The 26,737-nt window shown below is 38.4% G+C and overlaps 1 long non-coding RNA gene across 1 annotated transcript in view; it reads right to left on the reverse strand.

The window, feature by feature from the left end:
• LOC138845076 (uncharacterized) overlaps window positions 1-23,053 on the reverse strand; it is a 39,957-nt gene extending 16,904 nt beyond the window's left edge. The window contains exon 1 of the long non-coding RNA XR_011381802.1: window positions 22,321-23,053. This is a non-coding gene — a long non-coding RNA (uncharacterized lncRNA). The remainder of the gene's footprint in view (window positions 1-22,320) is intronic.
• Window positions 23,054-26,737: the final 3,684 nt, after the last annotated feature.

The raw sequence follows: 26,737 nt of genomic DNA on the forward strand, positions 1-26,737 counted from the left end.
CCACTTTGAGTTTAGGAATCTCCACTTCCAATTTAGCTCACTGCTAAATACCTGGGAAACCAGCAGAAGATGGACGAAGGACTTGGGTCCTTGCCACTCACGTGGGAGACTTGGATGAAGCTCCTGACTTCAGCATGCACCAGGCTCAGCTGTTGAAACTCTGGGGTGTGAGCCAGCAGATGAAAGCTATCTCTGTCTTTCCCTCTCTCTCTAAATCCACCTTTCAAATAAACAAATATTTAATAAACAAATTATCTGATTTAAAAATACACAAAACCATGAACAATACTATATCATCTTTATGCCAAAATGATAAAAAATAACAAATGCTAGAGAGCATATGGGAAAAGAAAACATTCATATATGGTGGGTGAAAACACAAATTAGTACAGATGTTATGGAGAACAGTATGGTCATTCCTTAAAAAGGATAAAAATTGGGGCTGGCGCTGTTGTGCAGTGGGTTAAAGCCCTGGCCTGAAGGGCCATGGACAGTGCATCTGAAGGGGCAAACCACCTTTCACAACCTCTCCACTTACAGCTAAAAGGGTTTTTCCTGTATGTGTTGTCCTGGGGACTATCGCATGAGAGTTTTTTAAAGATTTATTTATTTATTTGTTTGTTTGAAAGTCAGAATTACAGAAAGCAAGAGTGAGATAGAGATCTTCCATCCACTGGTTCATTTCCTAAATGGCCACAATGGTCAGGGCTGGGCCAGGCTGAAACCAGGAGCCAGGATCTTCATCTGGGTCTCCCATGTGAGTACAGGGGCCCAAGTACTGGGGCTATCTTCCACTGCTTTTCCAGGTATATTAGCAGGGAGCTGGATCCAAAACAGAGCAGCCAGGACTTGAACTGGCACCCATAGGTGATGCAGGCTATTGCAGACAACACAGCTGTGGTCCCACATGAGAAATTTTAAAGTAGGTCTTGTCACATCCTGAATAACTACAGATGGGACTTCTTATTCTGGAAGAGTCAATCTGAGAAAAGACTTTAGCTGCTAAATGGGAAAACCCAGGAATGGAGGCAGTGGGAGAGCCTGGTATCATCTGAGCTCACCATTGGCATCTATGGGCTTTGTAAAAAGCACTGAGGTACAAGAGATATGACAGCTGCTTTGGGCACCTGAGAACCCATCATCAGCTTTTGTCCTGAGGACATGGGCCAGCTGATATCCATACATGACTGTCTCTGAGGTAGGCACAGAAAAGTGAAAGTGAGCACCCTCTTTTTCATCAACTTCTGCCACTTTTTCACTCACATCTCTGTTTGGTGACCCAGCTGCACAAGGTATGTTTTCCCCTTGCAGTGTTACATTTAGGTGGATTCTTTGAAAGGGGTTGTCCTTAACACTTGGAGATGCTGGCTGCATTTACTGGCAGGATCGGTGGCTACAAAGGTGGGCATCAGCTGCATAATGCAACACACTGACTGCATGAGCCTTGGGCAACTTGGAGGAGAGACATTGGGATGTTTTCTTCCTCTGAATGGTGCAGCAATGTGCAGCTTCACTGGATTGGAAAATGACTTGAGGTATTTTACTTGAAGTAGATGGTGCAATCAGATTGACAATAGGGTTCAAATTCTGAGTGGCTGTAAGGTAGAGTCAACAAAATGTGGAAATGAAAATAGGATGTCCTCAGAGTCAGATTCTCTCCCTCTGATGTGTCAGATACTTATGCAATGGGTCTGTTTTCAAGGAATTTTGTAAAATCAGACACCCAGTTGCAAGTCACTGACTTTGAGTGTCTTAAAAGTACTTTGCAGTTTTGCTCCAGAAATTCAAACTCTTCTGACCTTTGAGAAATTGTTTCCTCCATTACTTATGGCTATGCTGCGTGCCATCTGCCCTCTCCTCATTCAGGTAGTTGCTCCACCTGCTCTATGCTGTGGGCACAGGCAGAGCCTGCAGCCAGCCAACCAGTGGAATGTGTGTGTGAGGCACTGGCCACTGAGCTGCTGCTTCCCAACCATGAGAATCTGCATCAGTGGTATGTGCTCCCAATAACCAGCAGCAGTGTGATCCACCAGCCTTGCCCAGAGTAATTCCACAGTCACCTGATTTAGTGCTGCCCTGGTCCTCACCACCCCTCTCCACTCATGCCCCACCATAGGCTAGGGGACTGTGCTGCATGAGGGTGTCTACCCAAGAGGCCTGGGGTCAGTGGTGACCCAGAGTGTTCTAGACAACCAGCCCAGCCTGAGGGAGGGAGACAACTAGTTCCTATAGTTTGACTCACAGTCAAACTTACAAAAAGGATGCAGGTATACCTTTCTTTCTAATGAAGATAACATTGGGAAGGCATTGTGCTTAGCAGTTAAGATGCCATTTTGGGGGGATGGTGCTGCAGTTTAGTAGGTTAAGCCTTCACCTGCAGCCCTGACAACCCATATGGGTGTCAGTTTATGTCCTGATTGCTCCTCTTCTGATCCAGCTATCTGCTTAAGGCCTGGGAAAGTAGTTGAAGATGGCACAAGGATTTGGGCCCCTGCATCCACATGGGAGACCTGAAGGAAGCTCCTGGCTCCTGGCATTTGATTGGCCCAGTTCTGGCCATTGCAGCTATTTGGAGAAAAACCCTGAGGATGGAAGACCTCTCTCTCTCTCTCTCTCTCTCTCTCTCTCTCTCCCCCCCCCCTCTCTGCCTCTCTCTGCCTCCTAAATAAAGGAATAAATCTTTTTTAAAAAGATGCCATTTGGGAACAGTGTCCCATGTTGGAGAACTTGGCTTCACATCTTGGCTCTGGATGCTTACTCCACTCTCCTGCCAGCACAGACCCTGAGAGGCAGTGCTGACTGGTCAGGTAGTAGGGTTCCCCACTCATGTGGGAGCCTTGCATTCAGTTCCAGCTCCTAGCTTTAGGCTGACTCAGATCTACGTTGTTGGTGTTTGAGAAGTGAACCAACAGATGAGAGCTCTGCTACAGTCTCTCCCTCTCAAGTAATTTTTTAAATGTTTTTCTCATTGTAAAACAAGGCAGCATGGAAAACAAGAATATTGAAAGTTTCAAGAAAATCTATAATTCTATCATACAATTAACATTATGGGCATTGATTTCTACACATTAAATGATTGTCAGTATAAATTATTGCCCTACACTTTTTATAGACACTATTCAAAGCATATCCTCAACTAATTCAATTAATTTAAAGGATTTATTAAATGATAGACTACATTAAATTTATTGATGAATTTTATCAAGCATCATCCAATGTAAATGATTACCATATGTTTGCACTTTTGGGAATCATTCTATTGTGAATATTTTGGCATCAATATAATTCTGTTTAAAATTTCTTTATGAAAAAATATCTGGACTAGAAATCAATTGAATAGTATTTCATGGTTTTGTTACCTAATGACAAATTGCCTTCATTGAGGTTTATAAGTATTTATTCTTTCAACACTAATGTTATGTGTTTATCAAATACAGTTATATTAAGATACATTTGGGGTTGGCACTGTGGCATAGCGGGTAAAGCTGCAGCTTGGCACTGCTAGCATCCCAAATGGATGCTGGTTCAAGTCTCGGCTGCTCCACTTCTGAGCCAGCTCTCTGCTAAGGCCTGGGAAAGCACTGGAAGATGGTCCAAGTCCATGGGCGCCAGAACTCACATGGAGGACCCAGAAGAAGCTCCTGGCTGCTGGCTTTGGGTCAGTGCAGCTCTAGTCATTGCAGCCAATTGGGGAGGGAACCAGCAGATGGAAGACCTCTTTCTCTCCTTTCTGCCTCTTCTTCTCTCTCTGTGTAAATCTGGCTTTCAAATAAATAAATAAATAATTTTTAAAAAGATACGTTTGTTTGCAAACAATATGTGACATCAATACAACTACTTAAATTTTCTCATACAAGTAGTTTAATTTGGGGGCCTGAATTATGGCTGATTGGTTCTATAGTCTAATGATATCTTTGAACCCAACCATTTTCCCCTCCTGTATGAATTTCAGTGTTGTATATTACTAGAATTCTGAAAAAAATTCACAGGAACTTTTTAGGCATCATCTAAACATCATAATCTCCAAAGAGCAAAAATTATTGCAAACCATGATTTTCTAGAATTATTTATTTGTATAATGCTACAATTTTAGTGTAGCTTTAAATTGAGCACACACACACATACACACACACACACCCATGTACCCTACATACATTCATAAATGCACATACACAATTAGCAAGTCTCCAATGCATTTACCAAAGTGCATCAATATGCTAGTTTAAGATTACTGCCAAAGAATAGTCCCTTTCCTTAAATACCAATTTACTCTATTGATTTATTTTTGACCTAAAATGATGCAGTTTAGTTACTGTTTTGAAAAAGAGGCAGGTATCATCACAAAGCACAAATGAGTGAATAAGTTATATTATCTAGGGAATTAGATAAGAAATGGCTCACTCATCAAATTAAAATGAATTGAATCCAGTTTGAGTTACCATGCCAAGCAAAATATGAAGTTTTACAAAAATTGAATGTATATAATTTCAAATAAATTTTGAGTTGTATCTAAATGTGTACACCACAACATTAAGCATAAAGGCACAGATATTTAAATACCTTTATTTAGGAAAATGTGAATAGATAATAATAATAATTGCTAACATTTATTTTATACCAGGTGATGTTTCCAGAATTTTATGTTTCCAGAAAAATGGAGGTAGCTCCTGTTATCTTAACTTTAAAGAAAATGCAACTGAGGCATGAAGAGGTAAGTAACTGGTTTGCCCAAGGATATATAATCATGAAGTGGCAAAGCCTTAGACTTGGCATGATCTGAATGGCAGCATTTTTTTTCATAAATTCAATGTTTGATATATTTCATATATTCACTAAAAGGATTTACTATCAAATACTTTCTGATAAAACCTATAAAAACTGAAGATGAGTATTGCTCCAAACCAAATACTTAAGCCTAGCATTAGGTGTAGCAGGTAAAGCCATTGTCTTTAAATTTAGCAAAGATATGCCTTGTTAGATGAGTGTACTTTGTGTAATTCTTCTTGTCAGTGTATACACTTTAGAAATTGAATTCAGGGGCCAGTGGTGTGGCACAGCATGTTAAAACCCCGGCCTATGGTCCCAGCATCCCATATGGGTGCTGGTTTGAGTCCCAGTTGCTCCAATTCTGACCTGGCTCCTTGCTAATGCACCTGGGAAAGCATCAGAGGATGGCTCAAGTCCTTGGGCCCCTGCACCCATGTGGGAGACCTGAGAAAAGCACCCAGCTCTGGTCTTCAGATCAGCTCAGCTCTGGCTTTTGCAGCCAATTGGGAAGTGAACCAGCAGATTGAAGACTTTTCTCTCTGTATCTACCTGTCTATGTAACTCTGTCTTTCAAATAAATAAAAATAAATCTAGAAAAAAAATGATTACATCAGGCAACACATATGAACTTTTTACAGAAAGATTGACCTTTAGAAAAATTTTAGACCTACAGAAAAAAAATTGGTACAAATGTGAACTTTTGAATAAATATCTATTTTTCATGAATGCATGGTGTTATAAAACACAGCAATACATCACTGAGAACCAAAAATAATTGGACTATCTCATTCTGTGATTTGAAATCTATTGACAAATATCCTTTATTTTTCTTACAGAGAATGTAAATAGTGTTGTGATATCAAACTCATTCTAAGTTTAGGTACCCCATGGAAAGTTTGATCTAATGAAAACAAATCTGTTGGATCATTTACCCCATACATTCCACTACCATTAAAATAATATATCTGTCATAATACATCAAGAATAAAACATATTTATGCCTAAAAATACAAATTCAACTATTACAAACTGTTCAGCAAAATTTAAAATTGTATGTTTTTAATATTCTAAAATGAAACATTTTTCTTTGCTTCTCAATAAAAATGTGATACACTTTAACATCTTCAGAATAAGAACTGAGAGTGTACAAAGCATTATTTATTTATTTATTTTTTGCCAGGCAGAGTTAGACAGTGAGAGAGAGAGACAGAGAGAAAGGTCTTCCTTCCATTGGTTCACCCCCCAATTGGCCACCATGGCCTCCCGATATCCCATGTGGGTGCAGGGCCCAAGCACTTGGGCCATCCTCCACTGCTGTCCTGGGCCACAGCAGAGAGATGGACTGGAAGAGGAACAACCAGGACAGAACCAGCACCCCAACTGGAACTAGAACCTGGGGTGCCAGCACTGCAGGCAGAGGATTAGCCTTGTGAGCCACGTCACTGGTGAAATATATTTTAAGGAGAGAATTTGTAATGTTCATTTTTAAAGTAACAAAAACATTTTTCACTTCTTGGTTTGCATTTTAAATTTGTATTTTAGCCATCCTTACTGGTTACTGCAAATTACCACATACTAGAATTAATTGCTTCTCAACATTTACAATTTGTTTCTTCACTTTAAAGGAAAATATTTGTGTCTCTTGAGTAAACAAGTAAATATTATGATTTGGCATCATTTTATAAAACTCAAATCTGTAAGAAATCAAAAACCACTGCTGAAATATTCTATAAGAATGTACTCATGCATATTGTTCTTACAATAGATTCGCCCGTGTCATAGGAGAGCAACTCCTTGCTCAACATTCAAAATTTTCACGTTCTTCTAAATATTCCTTTTAACATAGTGACCACAGTTGGACACAAGAGAGTCTTTAAAATTAAAAGAAATAATTTGGGTATGCTGACTTTCCTAGTCTTCTTGTTTTCCTGGGACAGAGTATCTTTTTTGCATGTAGGCTGACAAGGATACAACCCCCTCCACAAAGTAAAATTCCTTATCATTAGAGCACTGCTCCTGACCCCTGCTCACTTGTTCCTCTATGTGGGATTTATGAATGACTTGCATGAATGGAGATATTGGAAAGAGGCAATGAGCTACCACCCCCCCCTTTTCTTTATTTAGCACTTTTCTAGGATGCCTATGAGAGAACGTGAGTTCTTGTCTGCCCTGTTTTATACTGTAAATTTAGCAAAAAACCTGTACTCTGTAAGTGACTAGGTAAGGATGCAATGTAATGTACTAGGGCAATGGAAGGGAATCTTTGTTGCTAAGCACCAAGACCAACAACTCTGTGGGCTAGAAAGCTTACATTTTGACTTCTTTCCATGTCCAGCTTGAATCATTCAGAATTCAGAGAAAGTAGGAATGTAAGTTATGAACACACTTCACTGCCACAAATGTTATGATACTCATCTGTTTGCAATCAGGAATGATTTAAAATTTAACCAAAAATACCACAGTAAACTATGGCAGATTCATCAACACCTACACTTATAATTAACATCCACATTTATAATTGTATCTTTCTATGAATGATCTGACAGGAATTATTATCTGGGATGGATAATTAACAACTCCTTTTACAATTTTTATAATGTACCAAAAAAGTGAACTTTGAATCCTTTGGGAATTGGATAAGCTAAATATATTTGTATATGATGAGTCCAGGCTGAGAACTTGTAAGCACAATACCAACCATAATACCTACTAAAAAATTAAATACCTTGGAATAAATGTAACTAAGAATTTGAAAGATTTTAACAATGAAAATTACAAAACATTAAAGGAAGAAATAGAAGAACACACAAAAAAATGGAAAAATATTTCATGTTTGTGCACTGGAAAAATTAATATCATCAAAATGTTTATACTACCCAAGGTGATTTATAGATTCAATGAGATCCCAATCAAAACTCCAAGAACATTCTTCTCAGATCTAGAAAAAAGAATGCTAAAATTTGTGTAGAAACACAAGAGACCCCCAAATAACTAAAGCAACATTAAACAAGAAAAAATTGGAAGTATCAGAAGACCAGATTTCAAGACATACTACAGGGCAGTTACAAACAAAATAGCCTGGGACTGGAAGAAAAAAAGACATGTATACCAATGAAATAAAATATAAACCAAAAAAATTAATCCATGCAGCTACAACCAACTAGTCTTTGACAAACCAGCTAAAATCAATCCCTGGAGAAAGGACAGTCTCTTCAACAAATAGTGTTGGGAAAATTGGATCTCAACATGCAGACATATGAAACAAAACCTGTACTTACACCCATACAAAAATCAACTCACAACTGATCATGAATCTAAATCTATGACCTGATATCAACATATTATTAGAGGAAAACATTGGGAAAACTCTGCAAGATATTGGCATAGGAAAGACTTCTTGGAAAAGACCCCAGAAGCACAGGCAATGAAAGCAGAAAGAGACAAAAGGGATTACATCAGGCTTAGAAGATTTGTGCTGCAAAGGAAACATTAAGCAAAGTGAAGAGTGGTAGAAAATATTTGCAAACTATATAACTGATAAAGGGTTAATATCTTGAAGTAACACCTTAACAGTAGGGACTCCAGTTTGGAGCACTTGAGACTCCATTCTGGAAAGGTGCCCCCCCACACACCATGAGATTCTGCTCTGAAACTATGATCTAAAACAGTTGAATAATAGCAGTCCACTACATCACACTTGGCAGAGCACAGAAACCCCCTAGCAGGATCGCTCAAGCTTGGAAGCAGATAGACTAAACATAGATCAATGATAAAAATGTAATTTGTCTATGTTCTACATATGATTAAAATCAATACCTGGATTAATGTCAAGATTATAATTGGAATTGTTAAGATTGTAACTGGTATTGTCAATATTATAATTGATACTAGTTTACTGATACTAGATTATTGATACTAGCTTATAATTGATACCAGTTTCACATAGGTTTTAAGTCAGTAACCAGTAACCAGAACTTGGATTGAGATAGCCACAACACACCAGATATTTCTGCATTCCTCCAGGCATATCCGGACAAAGTGGTGTGGAATTTGGGTGAAATTTAACAAAAAAATCACCATCACAGTTGTTTTGGAGAAAAGCACAATCTTTCTCTTAGGCAAGTGGAACCACTGACATGTTTACAAACACAAATATCATGTTTCCTCGGGTTTCTGAAGCTTTCTGCCAGGAGAACTTGAATGTGTGGAGGATGTGACTCCATGTGGAATCAATTAGTGTTTGCAGGCAGAAAACAAAAAGTTACATGGTAAAATTCACTCAAAACCTAATGTCCCTATATAATGTCCAGAAAACACATACAAACGCAACGGTTGTAGCAAGACCTAGGATTGACATAGCCACAACTCAACAGATATTTCTGCTTTCCTCCAGGCATATCCAGACAAACTGTTGTGGAATTCAGGTGAAATTTAACCAAAAAATCATCATCAAAGTGGTTTTGGGAAAAGCACAATCTTTCTCTTCAGCAAGTAGATCCAATGTCATGTGTACAAACAAAATATCATGCTTACTCAGGTTTCTGAAGCTTTCTGCTAGGAAAACTTGAATGTACAGAGGATTTGAATCCATGTGGAACCAATTAGCCTTTCCTAGCAGAAAACCAAAGGTTACATGCTAATATTCTCTCAAAACTGTAAAGTCGGTAGATAATGTCCAGAAAACACAAACAAACACAGAGGCTGTAGCAAGATATGGGATGTATCCACAACAGACCAGATATTTCTGCATTCATCCATGCATATCCGGACAAGGTGTGGAATTTGGGTGAAATTTAAGCAAAAAATCACCATCAACATGGTTTTGGAGGAAATTACAAATTTTCTTTTTTGTAAGTGGATGCAATGTAATGTTTACAAAGACATATACCATGTTTTCTCAGATCTCTGAAGTTTTCTGCCTAGAAAACTCAAATGTGTGGAGCATTTGACTCCATGTGGAACCAATTAGAGTTTGCCAGCAGAAAACCAAAACTTACATGCTAAAATTCTGTCAAACCCGTAAAGTCGCAAGATAATGTCCAGAAAAAAAAAGAAAAAAAAAAAAAAAAAAAAAAACAAAAACAGAGGCTATAGCAAGATTTTCAGATTGAGATAGCCACAACACACCAGATATTTCTGCTTTCATCTAGGCATAGCCGGACAAGGTGGTGTGGAATTCAGGTGAAATTTAACGAAAAAATCACCGTCAAAAAGGTTTTGGAGAAAAGCACAATCTTTCTCTTTCACAAGTGGAACCATTGTCATGTTTACAAACAAAAATATCATATTTACTCAGATTATTGAACTTTTCTGCCAGGAAAACTCGAATGTGTGGAGGATTTGACTCCATGTGCAAGCAATCAGCGTTTGCCAGCAGAAAACAAAAAGGTTACATGCTAAACTGCATTCAAAACCATAAAGTCCGTAGATAAAGTCCAGAAAACAAAAACAAACACAGAGGCTGTAGCAAGATCTAGGGTTGAGATAGCCACAACACACCAGATATTTCTGCTTACATCCAGGCATATCTGGACAAAGTGTTGTGGAACTCAGGTGAAATTTAACCAAAAAATCACCGTCAAAGTGGTGTTGGAGAAAAGCAAATCTTTCTGTCCAGCAAGTGGATCCAATGTCATGTTTACAGAGACAAATATTAGGTTTGTTAGGGATTCTGATGCTTTCTGCCAGGAAAATTCGAATGTGTAGGATTTACCTCCATGTGGAACCAATCAGCATTTGGTAGCAGAAAACAAAAAGTTAGATGATATAATTCATTCAAAACCATAATGTCTGTTGATAATGTCCAGAAAACAGAAACAAACACAGAGGCTGTAGCAAGATCTGGGATTGAGATAGACAAAACACACCGGATATTTCTGCTTTCATCAAGGCATATCCAGACAAACTGGTGTAGAATTCGGGTAAATTTTAACCAAAAAATCAAGGTGAAAGCGGTTTTGGAGAAAAGCACAATCTTTCTCTTCAGCAAGTAGATCCCATGTCATGTTTGCAAAAAGAAATATTATGTTTTCTCATGTTCCTGAAGCTTTCTGCCTAGGAAACAAGAATGTGTGGAAGATTTGACTCCATGTGGAAACAGTTAGCTTTTGCGGGAAGAAAACAAAAAGTTACATGGTAAAATTCAATCAAAACCTAATGTCACTAGATAATGCCCAGAATACACAAATGCAGAGGCTGTAGCAAGATCTGAGATTGACATAGCCACAACTCACCAGATATTTCTGCTTTCCTCCAGGCATATCCTCACAAAATGTGGAATTTGGGTAAAATTTCACCCAAAAATCATCATCAAAGTTGTTTTGGGAAAAGCACAAACTTTCTCTTCGGCTTGTGGATCCAATGTCATGTTTACAAACAAAATATCATGTTTGCTTAGATTTCTGAAGCTTTCTGCCTAGAAAACTTGAATGTGTGGAGGATTTTAGTCCATGGGCAACCAATTAGCGTTTGAGCACAGAAAACAAAAAGTTAGATTATAAAATTTGTTCAAAACTAAACTTCGTAGACAATGTCAAGAAAACAAACACACACAGAGGCTATAACAAGATCTCGGATTGAGATAGCCACAACACACCAGATATTTCTGCTTTCTTCCAGGCATATCCAGTCAAAGTGGTGTGGAATTCAGGTAAAATTTAACAAAGAAATCACCGTCAAAATTGTTTGGAGGAAATTGGAATCTTTCTTTTGGCAAGTGAATCCAGTGTCATGTTTACAAAAGCAAATATCATGTTTGCACAGGTTTCTGAGGCTTTCTGCCTAGAAAACTCGAATGTGTGGAGGATTTGACTCCATGTGCAACCAATCAGCGTTTGCCAGCAGAAAACAAAAAGGTTACATGCTAAACTGCATTCAAAACCATAAAGTCCTTAGATAATGTCCAGAAAACACAAACAAACACTGAGGCTGTAGCAAGAACTAGGATTGACATAGCCACAACCCACCAGATATTTCTGCTTTCATCCAGGCATATCTGGACAAATTGTTGTGGAATTCAGGTGAAATTTAACCAAAAAAATCACTGTCAAAGTGGTTTTGGAGGAAAGCACACTCTTCCTCTTCGGCGAATGGATCCTAGGTCATGTTTACAAACACAAATAGCATGTTTGCTCAGGTTTCTGGAGCTTTCTGCTAGGAAAACTCGAATGTGTGGAGTATTTGACTCCTTGTGGAACCATTTAGCGTTTCCCAGCACAAAACTAAAACATTATAACATTCACTCAACACCGTAAAGTCCATAGATAATGTCCAGAAAACACAAACAAACACAGAGGCTGTAGCAAGATATGGGATTGTGACAGTCACAACCCACCAGATATTTCTGCTTTCCTCCAGGCATATCCAGACAAACTGGAGTAGAATTCGGGTAAAATTTAACCAAGAAATCACCATCAAAATTGTTTTGGAGGAAATTGGAATCTTTCTTTCAGCAAGTGAATCCAGTGTCATGTTTACAAAGGCAAATATCATGTTTGCACAGGTTTCTGAAGCTTTCTGCCTAGATAACTCAAATGTGTGGAGGATTTGACTCCATGTGGAACCAATTTGGGGTTGCCGGCAGAAAAGCAAAAATTACATGCTAAAATTCACTCAAAACCGTAAAGACCATAGATAATGTCCAGAAAACACAAACAAACACAGAGGCTGTAGCAAGATCTCGGATTGAAATAGCGACAACTCACCAGATATTTCTGCTTTCATCCAGGCATATCTGGACAAAGTGTTGTGGAATTCGAGTGAAATTTATCCAAAAAATCACTGTCAAAGTGGTTTTGGAGAAAAGCACACTCTTCCTTTTCGGCGAATGGGTCCAAGGTCATATTTACAAACACAAATAGAGTGTTTGCTCAGGTTTCTGGAGTTTCTGCCAGGAAAACTCGAATATGTGGAGTATTTGACACCTTGTGGAACCAATTAGCGTTCCCCAGCACAAAACTAAAACATTATAACATTCACTCAACACCATAAAGTCCATAGATAATGTCCAGAAAACACAAACAAACACAGAGGCTGTAGCAAGTTCTGGGATTGAGACAGTCACAACCCACCAGATATTTCTGCTTTCCTCCAGGCATATCCAGACAAAGTGGTGTGGAATTCAGGTGAAATTTAACCAAAAAATCACCATCAAACTTGTTTTAGGAAAAGCACAATCATTGTCTTTGGCAAGTGGATCCAAAATCATGTGCACTAACAGAAATATTATGTTTTATTTGGTGTCTGAAGTTTTCTTCCTAGAAAAATTGAATGTGTGGATGATTTGAATCCATGTGCAACCAATTAGTGCTTGCCATCAGAAAAACAAATATGACATGCTTCAATAATCTCAAACCCGTAAAGTCCGTAGATAATGTCTAGAACACCAAACACAGAGGCTGTAGCAAGATCTGGGATTGACATAGCCACAACACACCCGATATTTCTGCATTCCTCCAGACATATCCTGACAAGGTGGAGGTGGAATTTGGGTGAAATTTAACCAAAAAATCACCTTCAAAGTGGTTTTGGAGAAAAGCAAATTCTTTCTATTCGGCAAGTGGATCCAATGTCATGTTTACACACACAAATATAATGTTTGCTTCGGTTTCTGAAACTTTCTGTCTAGAAATCACAAATGTGTGGAGGATTGACTCTATGTGGAACCTACTAGTGTTTGCCAGCAGAAAACAAAAAGTTACATTATAAAATTCATTCAAAACCTAAAGTTTGTAGATAATGTCCAGAAAATACAAGCAAACACAGAGGCTGTAACAAGATCAGGATTGAGATAGCCACAACACAGAATATATTTCTGCTTTCATATAGGCATATCCAGACAATGTAGTGTGGAATTTGGGTGAAATTTAACCAAAAAATCAAGGTGAAAGCGGTTTTGGAGAAAAGCACAATCTTTCACTTTGGCAAGTGGATCTAATGTCATGTTTATACACACAAATACCATGTTTTCCTAAGTTTCTGAAGCTTTTTGCCAGGAAAACTCGAATGTTTGCAGGATTTGACTCCATGTGCAATCAATTAGCATTTGGCAGCAGAAAACAAAAAGTTACATGCTAAAATGCTATCAAAATAGTAAAGTCCTTATTAATGTCCAGAAAACACAAAAAAACACAGAGGCTGTAGGAAGATCAGGATTGAGATAGCCACAACACACCAGATATTTCAGCTTTCATCCAAGCATATCCGGAAAATGTGGTGTGGAATTCGGGTGAAATTTAACCAAAAATTCACCATCAAAGTGGTTTTGGAGTAAAGCACAATCTTTCTCTTCATAAAGTGAATCTAACGTCATGTTTACAAACAGAAATATCATGTTTGCTCGGGTTTCTGAAGCTTTCAGCCTAGAAAACTCGAATGTATGGAGGTTTTGGCTCTATGTGGTACCAATTAGCATTTGCCGGCAGAAAACAAAAAGTTACATGCTAAAATGCATTCAAAACTGTCATGTCGTTAGATAATGTCCAGAAAAGAGAAATAAACACAGAGCTGTAGCAAGACCTAGGATTGACATAGCTACAACACACCAGATATTTCTGCTTTCATCCAGGCATATATAGAGAAAGTTTTGCGGAATTCAGGTGAAATTTAACCAAAAAATCACCATCAAAGTGGTTTTGGGAAAAGTACAATCTTTCTCTTCAGCAAGTGGATCTAATGTCATGTTTACAAACACAAATATCATGTTTGCTCGGGTTTCTGAAGCTTTCTGCCTAGAAAAATTGAATGTGTGGATGATTTGAATCTATGTGCAACCAATTAGTGCTTGCCAGCAGAAAAACAAAAGTTACATGGTAAAATAATCTCCAACCCGTAAAGTCCGCAGATAATGTCCAGAACACACAAACACAGAGGCTGCAGCAAGATTGACATAGCCACAACACACCAGATGTTTCTGCTTTCATCCAGGCATATCTAAACAAAGTTTGTGGAATTTGGGTGAAATTTAACCAAAAAATCACCATCAAAGAGGTTTTGGGGAAAAGCAAAATCTTTCTCTTCGGCAAGTGGATGCAATGTCATGTTTACAAACACAAATGTCATATTTTCACGGGTTTCTGAAGCTTTCTTCTAGGAAAACTTGAATGTGTGGAGGATTTGACTCCATGTGGAACCAATTAGTATTTGCCAGCAGAAAACTAAAAGTTAGATTATAAAATTCACTCAAAAACTTAAAGTCTGTAGATGATGTCCAGAAAACACAAACAAACAAATAGGCTGCAGCAAGATTTGTGATTCACATAGCCACAACACACCAGACATTTCTGCTTTCATCCAGGCATATCTAGAGAAAGTTTTGTGGAATTTGGGTGAAATTTAACCAAAAAATCACCTTCAAAGTGGTTTTGGAGAAAAGCAAATTATTTCTATTCGGCAAGTGGATCCAATGTCATGTTCACACATACAAATATAATGTTTGCTTGGGTTTCTGAAGTTTTCTTCCTAGAGAACCCAAATGTGTGGAGGATTGACTCCATGTATAACCTACTAGTGTTTGACAGTAGAAAACAGAAAGTAACATTATAAAATTCGTTCAAAACCTAAAGTTCGTAATAATGTCAAGAAAACACAAACAAACACAGAGGCTGTAGCAAGATCAGGATTGAGATAGCCACAACAAACAAGATATTTCTCCTTTCATCCAGGCATATCTGGACAATGTAGTGTGGAATTCGGTGAAATTAAACCAAAAAATCACCGTCAAAGTGGTTTTGGAGAAAAGCACAATTATCTCTTCTGCAAGTGGATCTGATGTCATGTTTACAAACACAAATATCATGTTTTCTCAGGTTTCTGAAGCTCTCTGCCTAGAAAACTTGAATGTGTGGAGGATTTGACTGCATGTGGAACCAATTAGTGTTGGCCAGCAGAAAACAAAAAGTTACATGCTAAAATTCACTCAAAACCTTAAGTCCGTAGATGATGTCCTGAAAACACAAACAAACACAGAGGATGTAGCAAGATCTGGGATTGAGATAGCCACAACACCCCCGATATTTCTGCTTTCATCCAGGCAGATCTGGACAAAGTGTTCTGGAATTTGGGTGAAATTTAACCAAAAAATCACCGTCAAAGCGGTTTTGGAGAAAAGCCCAATCTTTCTATTCAGCAAATGGATGCAATGTCATGTTAACAAATACAAATATCATGTTTGCTCAGGTTTCTGAAGCTTTCTGCCAGGAAAATTTGAATGTATCTAAGAGTTGACTGCATGTGGAACCAATTAGCATTTGCAGTAGAAAACAAAAAGTTACATGCTAAAATGCATTCAAATGCATAAAGTCCATAGGTAATGTCCAGAAACACAAAGAAACACGCAGAGTGTAGCAAGATCTCTAATTGAGATACCCACAACATACCAGATTTTTCTGCTTTCCTCCAGGCATATCAGGACAAACTGTTGTGGAATTCTGGTGAAATTGAACCAAAAAATCACCATCAAAGTGGTTTTGGAGAAAAGCACAATCTTTCTCTTCAGCAAGTGGATACAATGTCATGTTTACAAACAGAAATAGCATGTTTTATCAGGTTTCTGAAGCTCTCAGCCAGGAAAACTCGAATGTGTGGAGGATTTGACTCCATGTGGAACCAATTAGCATTTGCTGGTAGAAAGCAAAAAGTTACATGCTAAAATGCTTCAAAACCGTCAAGTCCATAGAGAATGTTCAGAAAACACAAACACAGAGGCTGTAGCAAGATCTGGGATTGAGATAGCCACAATACACTGGATATTTCTGCTTTCCTCCAGGCATATCCGGACAAAGTGGTGTGGAATTCGCATGAAATATAAACCCAAAATCACCATCAAAGTGGTTTTGGAAAAAAGCACAATCTTTCTGTTCGGCAAGTTGATCCAATGCCATGTTTACAAACACAAATATCATGTTTGTATGGGTTTCTGAAGCTTTCTACCAGGAAAACTCGAATGTGTGGATGATTTGAATCTATGTGCAACCAATTAGCATTTGCCGGCAGAAAACTAAAAGTTTCATGCTAAAATGCACTGAAAACCGTAAAGTCCGTAGATAATGTCCAGAAAACACAAACAAACACAGAGACTGTAGCAAGATCTCGGATTGAGATAGCCACAACACACCAGATATTTCTGCTTTCTTCCAGGCATATCCGGTCAAAGTGGTGTGGGATTCGGGTGGAATTTAACAAAAAATCACCATGAAAATTGTTTTGGAGGAAATTGGAATCTTTCTTTCAGCAAGTGAATCCAGTGTCATGTTTACAAAAGCAAATATCATGTTTGCACAGGTTTCTGAAGCATTCTGCTTAGAAAACACGAATGTGTGGAGGAATTGATTCCATGTTGAACCATTTAGGGTTTGCCAACAGAAAAGCAAAAATTACATGCTAAAATTCACTCAAAACCGTAAAGTCCTTAGATAATGTCCAGAAACACAAACAAACACAGAGGCTGTAGCAAGATCTAGGATTGAAATAGCCACAACTCACCAGATATTTCTGCTTTCATCCAGGCATATCCGGACAAAGAGTTGTGGAATTTGGGTGAAATTTAACCCAAAAATCACCGTCAAAGAGGTTTTGGAGAAAAGCACACTCTTCCTTTTCGGTGAATGGATCCAAGGTCATGTTTACGAACACAAATAGCATTTTTGCTCAGGTTTCTGGAGATTTCTGCCAGAAAAACTCGAATGTGTGGAGTATTTGACTCCTTGTGGAACCATTTAGCGTTTCCCAGCACAAAACTAAAACATTATAACATTCACTCAACACCGTAAAGTCCATAGATAATGTCCAGAAAACACAAACAAACAGAGGCTGTAGCAATATCTAGGATTGACATACCCACAAAACACCAGATATTTCTGCTTTCCTCCAGGCATATCCAGACAAAGTGGTGTGGAATTCAGGTGAAATTTAACCAAGAAATCACCATCAAAATTGTTTTGGAGGAAATTGGAATCTTTCTTTCAGCAAGTGAATCCAGTGTCATGTTTACAAAGGCAAATATCATGTTTACTCAGTTTTCTGAAGCTTTCTGCTTAGAAAACACGAATGTGTGGAAGAATTGATTCCATGTTGAACCATTTAGGGTTTGCCGACAGAAAAGCAAAAATTACATGCTAAAATTCACTCAAAACCGTAAAGTTCTTAGAAAATGTCCAGAAAACACAAAAATACACAGAGGCTGTAGCAAGATCTGGGATTGAGATAGCCACAACACACTGGATCTTTCTTCTTTCCTCCAGGCATACCCAGACAAAGTGTTGTGGAATTTGGGTGAAATTTAACCCAAAAATCACCGTCAAAGAGGTTTTGGAGAAAAGCACAATATTTCTGTTCGGCAAGTGGATCCTATCACATGTTTACAAACACAAATATCATGTTTGCTTGGGTTTCTGAAGTTTTCTGCCTATAAAACTCGAATGTGTGAAGGATTTGACTCTATGTGCAACCAATTAGTATTTGCCAGCAGAAAACTAAAAGTTACATGCTAAAATGAATTCAAAACTGTCATGTTTTGTTTTCATCCAGGAGTATCTGGACAAATTGTTGTGGATTTCGGGTGAAATTTAACCAAAAAATCACCGTGAAAGTGGTTTTGGAGAAAAGCACAATCTTTCTGTTCGGCAAATGCATCCAATGTCATCTTTACAGAAACAAATATCATGTTTTCTCAGGTTTCTGGAGCTTTCTTCCTAGAAAACTCGAATGTGTGGATTATTTGACTCCAGGTGGAACCAATTAGCGTTTGCCAGCTGAAAACAAAAACTTACATGCTAAAATGCATTCAAAACCGTAAAGTCCATAGAGAATGTCCAGAAAACACAAACAAACACAGAGGCAGTAGCAAGACCTAGGATTGACATAGGCACAACACACCAGATATTTCTGCTTTCATCCAGGCATATCTAGACAAAGTGTTGTGGAATTTGGATGAGATTTAACCAAAAAATCACCATGAAAGTGGTTTTGGGAAATGCACAATGTTTCTCTTCAGCAAGTGGATCCAATGTCATGTCTCCTAACAGAAATATTATGTGTTATCTGGTGTCTGAAGCTTTCTGCCTAGAAACATCAAATGTGAGGATGATTTGAATCCATGTGCAACCAATTAGTGCTTGCCAGCAGAAAAACAAAAGTTACATGGTAAAATAATCTCCAACCCGCAAAGTCCGTAGATAATGTCCATTACACACAAACAAAGAGGCTGCAGCAAGATCTGTGATTGACATAGACACAACACACCACATATTTCTGCTTTCATCCAGGGATATCTAGACAAAGTGTTGTGGAATTCGGGTGAAATTGAACCAAAAAATAACCTTCAAAGAGGTTTTGGGGAAAAGCACAATCTTTCTCTTCGGCAAGTGGATGCAATGTCATGTTTACAAACACAAATGTCACATTTTCATGGGTTTCTGAAGCTTTTTGCCAGGAAAACTCGAATATGTGGAGGATTTGACTCCATGTGGAACCAATTAGGGTTTGTCAGCAGAAAACTAAAAGTTAGATTATAAAATTCACTCAAAACCTTAAAGTCCATAGATGATGTCCAGAAAACACAAACAAACACAGAGGCTGTAGCAAGATCTTGGATTGAGATATCCACAACACACCAGGCATTTCTGCTTTCATCCATGCAAATCTAGACAAAGTGTTGTGGAACTCGGGTGAAATTTAACCAAAATATCACCTTCAAAGTGGTTTTGGAGAATATCAAATTATTTCCATTTGGCAAGTGGATCCAATGTCATGTTTAGACACATAAATATAATGTTTGCTTGAGTTTCTGAAGTTTTCTACCTGGAAAACCCAAATGTGTGGAGGATTGACTACATGTGGAACCTACTAGTGTTTGACAGTAGAAAACAGAAAGTAACATTATAAAATTCGTTCAAAACCTAAAGTTCGTAATAATGTCCAGAAAACACAAACAAACACAGAGGCTGTAGCAAGATCAGGATTGAGATAGCCACAATACACAAGATATTTCTGCTTTCCTCCGGGCATATCTGGAAAAAGTGGTGTGGAATTTGGAGAAATATAACAAACAAACACCGTCAAAGTGGTTTTGGAGAAAAGCACAATTTTCTCTTCAGCAAGTGGATCTAATGTCATGTTTACAATCACAAGTATCATGTTTTCTCAGGTTTCTGAAGCTTTCTGCCAAGAAAACTCGAGTGTGTGGAGGATTTGACTGCATTGTGGAACCAGTTAGTGTTTGCTGGTAGAAAACAAAATGTTACATGCTAAAATTCACTCAAAACCTCAAGTCCATAGATAATGTCCAGAAAACACAAACAAACACAGAGCTGTAGCAAGACCTAGGATTCAGATAGCCACAACACCCCTGATATTTCTGCTTTTATCCAGGCAGATCTGGACAAAGTATTGTGGAATTCGGATGAAATTTAATCAAAAAATAACCATCAAAGTGGTTTTGGAGAAAAGCACAATCTTTCTGTTCAGTAAGTGGATCCAATATCATGTTTGAAAACAGAAATATTATGTTTTCTCGGGTTTCTGAAGCTTATTGCCTAGAAAACTCCAATGTGTGCAGGATTTGACACCACGTGCAACCAATTAGTGCTTGCCAGCAAAAATCAAAAGTTACATGCTAAAATACATTCAAACCCCTAAAATCGGTGTATAATGTGTGGAAAACACAAGCAAACACAGAGGCTGTAGAAAGATCTGGGACTGAGATAGCCACATACCAGATATTTCTGCTTTTCTCCAGACATATCCAGACAAAGTGGTGTGCAATACAATAGAAATTTAACCTAAAAATCACTGTCAAAGTGGTTTTGGAGAAAAGTACAATCTTTCTGTTAGACAAGTGGATCCAATGTCATGTTTATAAACACAAATATCTTGTTTGTTCGGGTCTGAAGCTTTCTGCCAGGAAAACTCGAATGTGTGGAGGATTTGACTCCATGTAGAACCAATTAGATTTCCCGCTGAAAACAAAAAGTACATGCTAAAACGCATTCAAAACAGTAAAGTCCGTATTAATGTCCAGAAAACACAAACAAACACAGAGGCTGTAGCAAAATCTGGGATTGAGATGGCCACAACACACCAGATATTTCTGCTTTCCTCCAGGCATATCCGGACAAAGTGGTTTGGAAATCGGGTGAAATTTAACCAAAAAATCACCGTCAAAGTGATTTTGGAGAAAAGTACAATCTTTCTTTTCGGCAAGTGGATCCAATGTCATGTATATAAATGCAAATACCATGTTACTTTGGTTTCTGAAGCATTCTGCCAGGAAACTCGAATGTGTGGAGGATTTGACTCCATGTGGAACAAATTAGCATTTGCCTGTAGAAAGCAAAAATTACATGCTAAAATGTTTCAAAACCGTCAAGTAATTAGATATTGTCCAGAAAACACAAACAAACACAGAGGGTGTAGTAAGATCTAGGATTGAGATAGCCACAACACACCAGATATTACTGCTTTCCTCCAGGCATATCCAGACAAAGTTTATGGATGTCGGGTGCAATTTAACCCAAAAATCACCGTCGTAAAAGTGGTTTTGGAGAAAACCACAATCTTTCACTTCGGCAAGTAGATCCAATGTCATGTATATAAATGCAAAATCATGTTTGCTGAGGTTTCTGAAGCTTTCTGCCAGGAAAATCTAATGTGTGGAGGATTTGACTCCATGTGCAACCAATTAGTGTTGCCGGTAGAAAACAAAAAGTTACATGCTAAAATGCTTTCCAAACCGTCAAGTCCGTAGATTTTGTCCAGAAAATACAAACAAACCAAGAGGCTGTAGCAAGAACTCGGACTGATATTTCCACAATACAACAGATATTTCTGCTTTCCTCCAGACATATCCTTACCAAGTGGTGTTGAATACAGGTGAAATTTAACACAAAAATCATCGTCAAAGTGGTTTTGGAGAAAAGCGCAATCTTTCTCTTCGGCAAGTGGATCCAATGTCTTGTTTACAAACACTAATATCATGTTTACTCGTGTTTCTGAAGCTTTCTGCCAGGAAAATTCGAAAAATCTAGAAGTTGACATCATGTGGAACCAATTAGCTTTTGCCGGTAGAAAACAAAAAGTTACATGGAAAATGCATTCAAAACCGTAAAGTCCACAGATAATGTTCAGAAAACACAAACAAACCCAGAGGCTGTAGCAAGATCTGGGAATGAGATAGCCACAACACACCAGATATTTCTGCTTTCCTCCAGGCATATCCGGAAAAACTGGTTTGGATTTCGGGTGAAATTGAACCAAAAAAATCACAGTCAAATTGGTTTTGGAGAAAAGCACAGTTTTTCTCTTTGGAAAGTGGATCCAACATCAAGTTTATAAACACGAATATCATGTTAGCTCGGGTTTCTGAAGCTTTCTGCCAGGAAAACACTAATGTGTTTAGGATTTGACTCCATGTGGAACCAATTAGCATTTGACGGTAGAACACAAAAAGTTACATGCTAAAATGTATTCAAAACCATAAAGTCCATAGATAATGTCCAGAAAACACAAACAAACATTGAGACTGTAGCAAGATCTGGGACTGAGAATCCCACAACTCACCAGGTATTTCTGCTTTCCTCCAGGCATATCCAGACAAATTGGTGTAGAATTCAAGTGAAATATAACCGAAAAATCACCGTCAAAGTGGTTTTGGAGAAAAGCACAATCTTTCTTTCGGCATGTGGATCCAACATCAAGTTTATAAACACAAATATCATGTTTGCTAGGGTTTCTGAAGCTTTCTGCCAGAAAAATTTGAATGTGTGGAGGATTTGACTCCATGGGAACCAATTTGCATTTGCCTGTAGAAAACAAAATGTTACATGCTAAAATGCATTCAAAACCATCAAGTCCATTGATAATTTCTAGAAAACTCCAGAAACACAGAAGCTGTAGCAAGATCTGGGATTGAGATAGCCACAACACACCAGATATTTCTGCTTTCCTCCAGGCATATCCAGACAAAGTGGTGTGGAATTCGGGTGAAATTTAACCAAGAAATCACTGTCAAAGTGCTTTTGGAGGGGGGCAGAGCCAAGATGGTGGAATAGTGAGGGCGCACACTGATAATCTGGGAAAATTTAGTTTAATATAAGGGTAGTTATGGTATCCTCAGAAAAAGGACCAGCAAAATATTGCAGAGGAAACTCTTCTGGATCTAGTGGCTATGAATCGGAGGACCTACTGGGAGAGCAGGGTCGCCCACCACACGGAAGCCGAACTGCAGGAGCCGCAGAGTCTGAGTGCTAGTGCGGGAAGGGGAGTCGATGTGACACAGACACCAGCAGGGAGAGGAGGGATGCCCAGGTATCTGAGTCCACACATCGGTGCTGGAAGGGGAGGTGAGCTCAAAAACCTGAGACATTGGTGGGGAAACGGAGGTCAGAATCTAGAGGGGAGCCAGAAAGTGCACCAGACTCACTACCGGAGAGAAGGAAAAAAAAAAGGTGGGGGGTTTCTCTCTCCAACAACCTTGCAAAGGTTGCAAGGCGTCAAGGCTTGCAAGAGTTTCCAAGAGTTTGCAAGAGACAAAGAGCAGGCCCCCTCTCTGGATTTACATAACAACAGGGGAGAGCTAAAGAACTGAGTCACTACAATTCAGTAGCCTAGGCAACCCAGTGGGAGTCCAGAGGAGAAACAGAGCCTGCACAGACTCTTTGGGTAGAAGGCAGAGATTGGAAGCTAAATACCATCAATTCTGCACAGCCAGACCGTGTGGCATTGCTTACCCCCTGAATAAATAAAATAAATAAATAAATAAATAGAGATTTACCACGCATAACCTGAGGGTGTCACCTTTGCACACCTATAACCCTGAAGAACCAAGCAGAGCTCTCAGGCCACACCCATCTCAAGCCTCCAAGGCTCCTCCAACAGCAGGCAGTCCACTTAACACAGACATAGTATAAAATAAAAAAAAATAAATAAATGCACAGTGACGAAAGAAGAATTAATTATGCCAAGCAACAAACACAGACATCGAGGGAACAAGATCAATGATGACACTATGATGCCTCCAAATAAACAAAACACCCCAAGCCAAGATTATGAAGATGATGAGATAGAAGAAATGCAAGATACAGATTTCAAAAAATTTATGATAAGATCATTTAGAAGTTTTCAAAGCAAATCCTTGAACTACAGAAATCCTTATTGGACAGGATTGAAAATCTCTCTCGTGAAAATGAAATTTTAAGGAAGAATCAAAATGAAACGCAGAAACTAGTAGAACAGGAAAGTGTGATAGTGAAGAGAAATCAAAATGAAATGAAGAGCTCAATAGATCAAATGACAAACACATTAGAAAGCCTTAAAAGCAGAATGGGTGAAGCAGAAGAGAGAATATCGGACTTAGAAGACAGAGCACAGGAAAACATACAGTCAAACCAAGGAAAAGAAGAGGAAATTAGAAATCTAAAAAAATATTGTTGGGAATATACAGGATACTATTAAAAACACCAACATTGGAGTTCTAGGGGTTCCTGAAGGCATGGAGAGAGTGAAAGGATTAGAAGGCCTTTTTAGTGAGATACTAGCAGAGAACTTTCCGGGTATGGAGAAGGACCGAGACATCCTAGTACAGGAAGCTCATAGAACCCCCAATAAACATGACCAAAAGAGATCCTCACCACGACAAGTTGTAATTAAACTCACCACAGTGAAACATAAAGAAAAGATCCTAAATGTGCAAGAGAGAAACATCAAATTACTTTCAGAGGATCTCCAATCAGACTCACAGCAGACTTCTCATCAGAAACCCTACAAGCTAGGAGGGAATGGCGAGACATAGCACAGGTGCTAAGAGAGAAAAATTGCCAGCCCAGAATATTATATCCTGCTAAGCTCTCATTTGTGAATGAAGGTGAAATAAAGACCTTTCATAGCAAACAGAAATTGAAAGACTTTGCCGCCAGTCGTCCGGCCCTGCAAAAGATACTTAAAGATGTGCTACACTCAGAAACACAGAAACACAGCCATCAATATGAAAGAAGGTAAAGGAAGAACACCTACCAGTAAAAGAGCATGGGAAGCTCAAAGCATATACTAGAAAATATCTCCGGGAAAATGGCAGGGCAAAGTCACTGCGTATCAATAATCACATTAAACATTAATGGTCTGAATACTTCAGTTAAAAGACACCGATTGGCTGATTGGCTCAAAGAACACAACCCAACTATTTGTTGCCTACAAGAAACAAAGATGCATGCAGACTGAAAGTGAAAGGTTGGAAAAAGATATTCCATGCCAACAGAAACCAAAAAGAGCAGGTGTAGGCATATTAATATCAGACAAAATAAACTTTAATACAAAAACTGTTAAGAGAGACAAAGAGGGGCACTATATAATGATTAAGGGTTCAATTCAACAGGAAGATGTAACTATTATAAATGTATATGCTCCTAATTACAGGGCACTGGTCTATTTAAAAGATATCTTAAGGGACGTAAAGGGAAATTAGATTCCAACACAATAGTACTGGGGGACTTCAATACTCCACTCTCAGAAACAGACAGATCATCCAGCCAGAAGATCAACAAGGAAAAAGCAGATTTAATCAACACTATTGCCCAAATGGATCTAACAGATATCTACAGAACTTTCAATCCTACATCTAAAGACTTCACATTCTTCTCAGCAGTGCATGGAACCTTCTCTAGGACTGATCACATACTAGGTCATAAAGGAAGTCTCAGCAAATTTAAAAGAATTAGAATCATACCATGCAGCTTCTCAGACCACAGCGGAATGAAGCTGGAAATTAGCAACTCAGGAAACCCCAGAAAGTATGCAAACACATGGAGACTGACAACATGCTCCTGAATGAACACTGGGTCATTCAAGAAATCAAAAGAGAAATCAAAAACTTTCTGGAAGTAAATGAAGATAACAACACAACATATCAAAACTTATGGGATACAGCAAAAGCAGTATTGAGAGGCATATTTATAGAATTAGGTGCCTATATCAAGAAATTGGAAAGGTACCAAATAAATGAGCTTTCAGCGCATCTCAAGGACCTAGAAAAACTGCAGCAAACCAAACCCAAATGTAGTAGGAGAAGAGAAATAATTAAAATCAGGGAAGAAATTAACAGGATTGAATCCAAAAAAAATTACAAAAAATCAGCCAAGCGAGAAGCTGGTTTTTTGAAAAAATAAACAAAATTGACACCCCATTGGCCCAACTAACTAAAAAAAGAAGAGAAAAGACCCAAATCAATAAAATCAGAGATGAAAAAGGAAACGTAACAACAGACACCACAGAAATAAAAAGAATCATCAGAAATTACTACAAGGACCTGTATGCCAGCAAACAGGAAAATCTATCAGAAATGAATAGATTCCTGGACACATGTGAGCTACCAAAATTGAACCATGAAGACATAGAAAACCTAAATGGATCCATAACTTAAACAGAAATTGAAACAGTAATAAAGGCCCTCCCAACAAAGAAAAGCCCAGGACCAGGTGGATTCACTGCTGAATTCTACCAGACATTTAAAGAAGAACTAATCCCATTTCTTCTCAAACTATTCAGAACAAGCGAAAAAGAGGGAATCCTCCCAAATTCTTTCTATGAAGCCAGCATCACCTTAATCCCTAAGCCAGAGAAAGATGCAGCACTGAAAGAAAATTATAGACCAATATCCCTGATGAACATAGACGCAAACATCCTCAATAAAATTCTGGCCAATAGAATGCAACAACACATCAGGAAAATCATCCACCCAGACCAAGTGGGATTCAACCCTGGTATGCAGGGATGGTGCAACATTCGCAAATCAATCAATGTGATTCACCACATTAACAGACTGCAGAAGAAAAACCATATGATTATCTCAATAGATGCAGAGAAAGCATTTGATAAAATTCAACACCCTTTCATGATGAAAACTCTAAGCAAATTGGGTATAGAAGGAACATTCCTCAATATAATCAAAGCAATTTATGAGAAAACCCATGGCCAGCATCCTATT

This window comes from Oryctolagus cuniculus, chromosome 13 (assembly GCF_964237555.1).
Source record: "Oryctolagus cuniculus chromosome 13, mOryCun1.1, whole genome shotgun sequence".
Classification (NCBI taxonomy): domain Eukaryota; kingdom Metazoa; phylum Chordata; class Mammalia; order Lagomorpha; family Leporidae; genus Oryctolagus; species Oryctolagus cuniculus.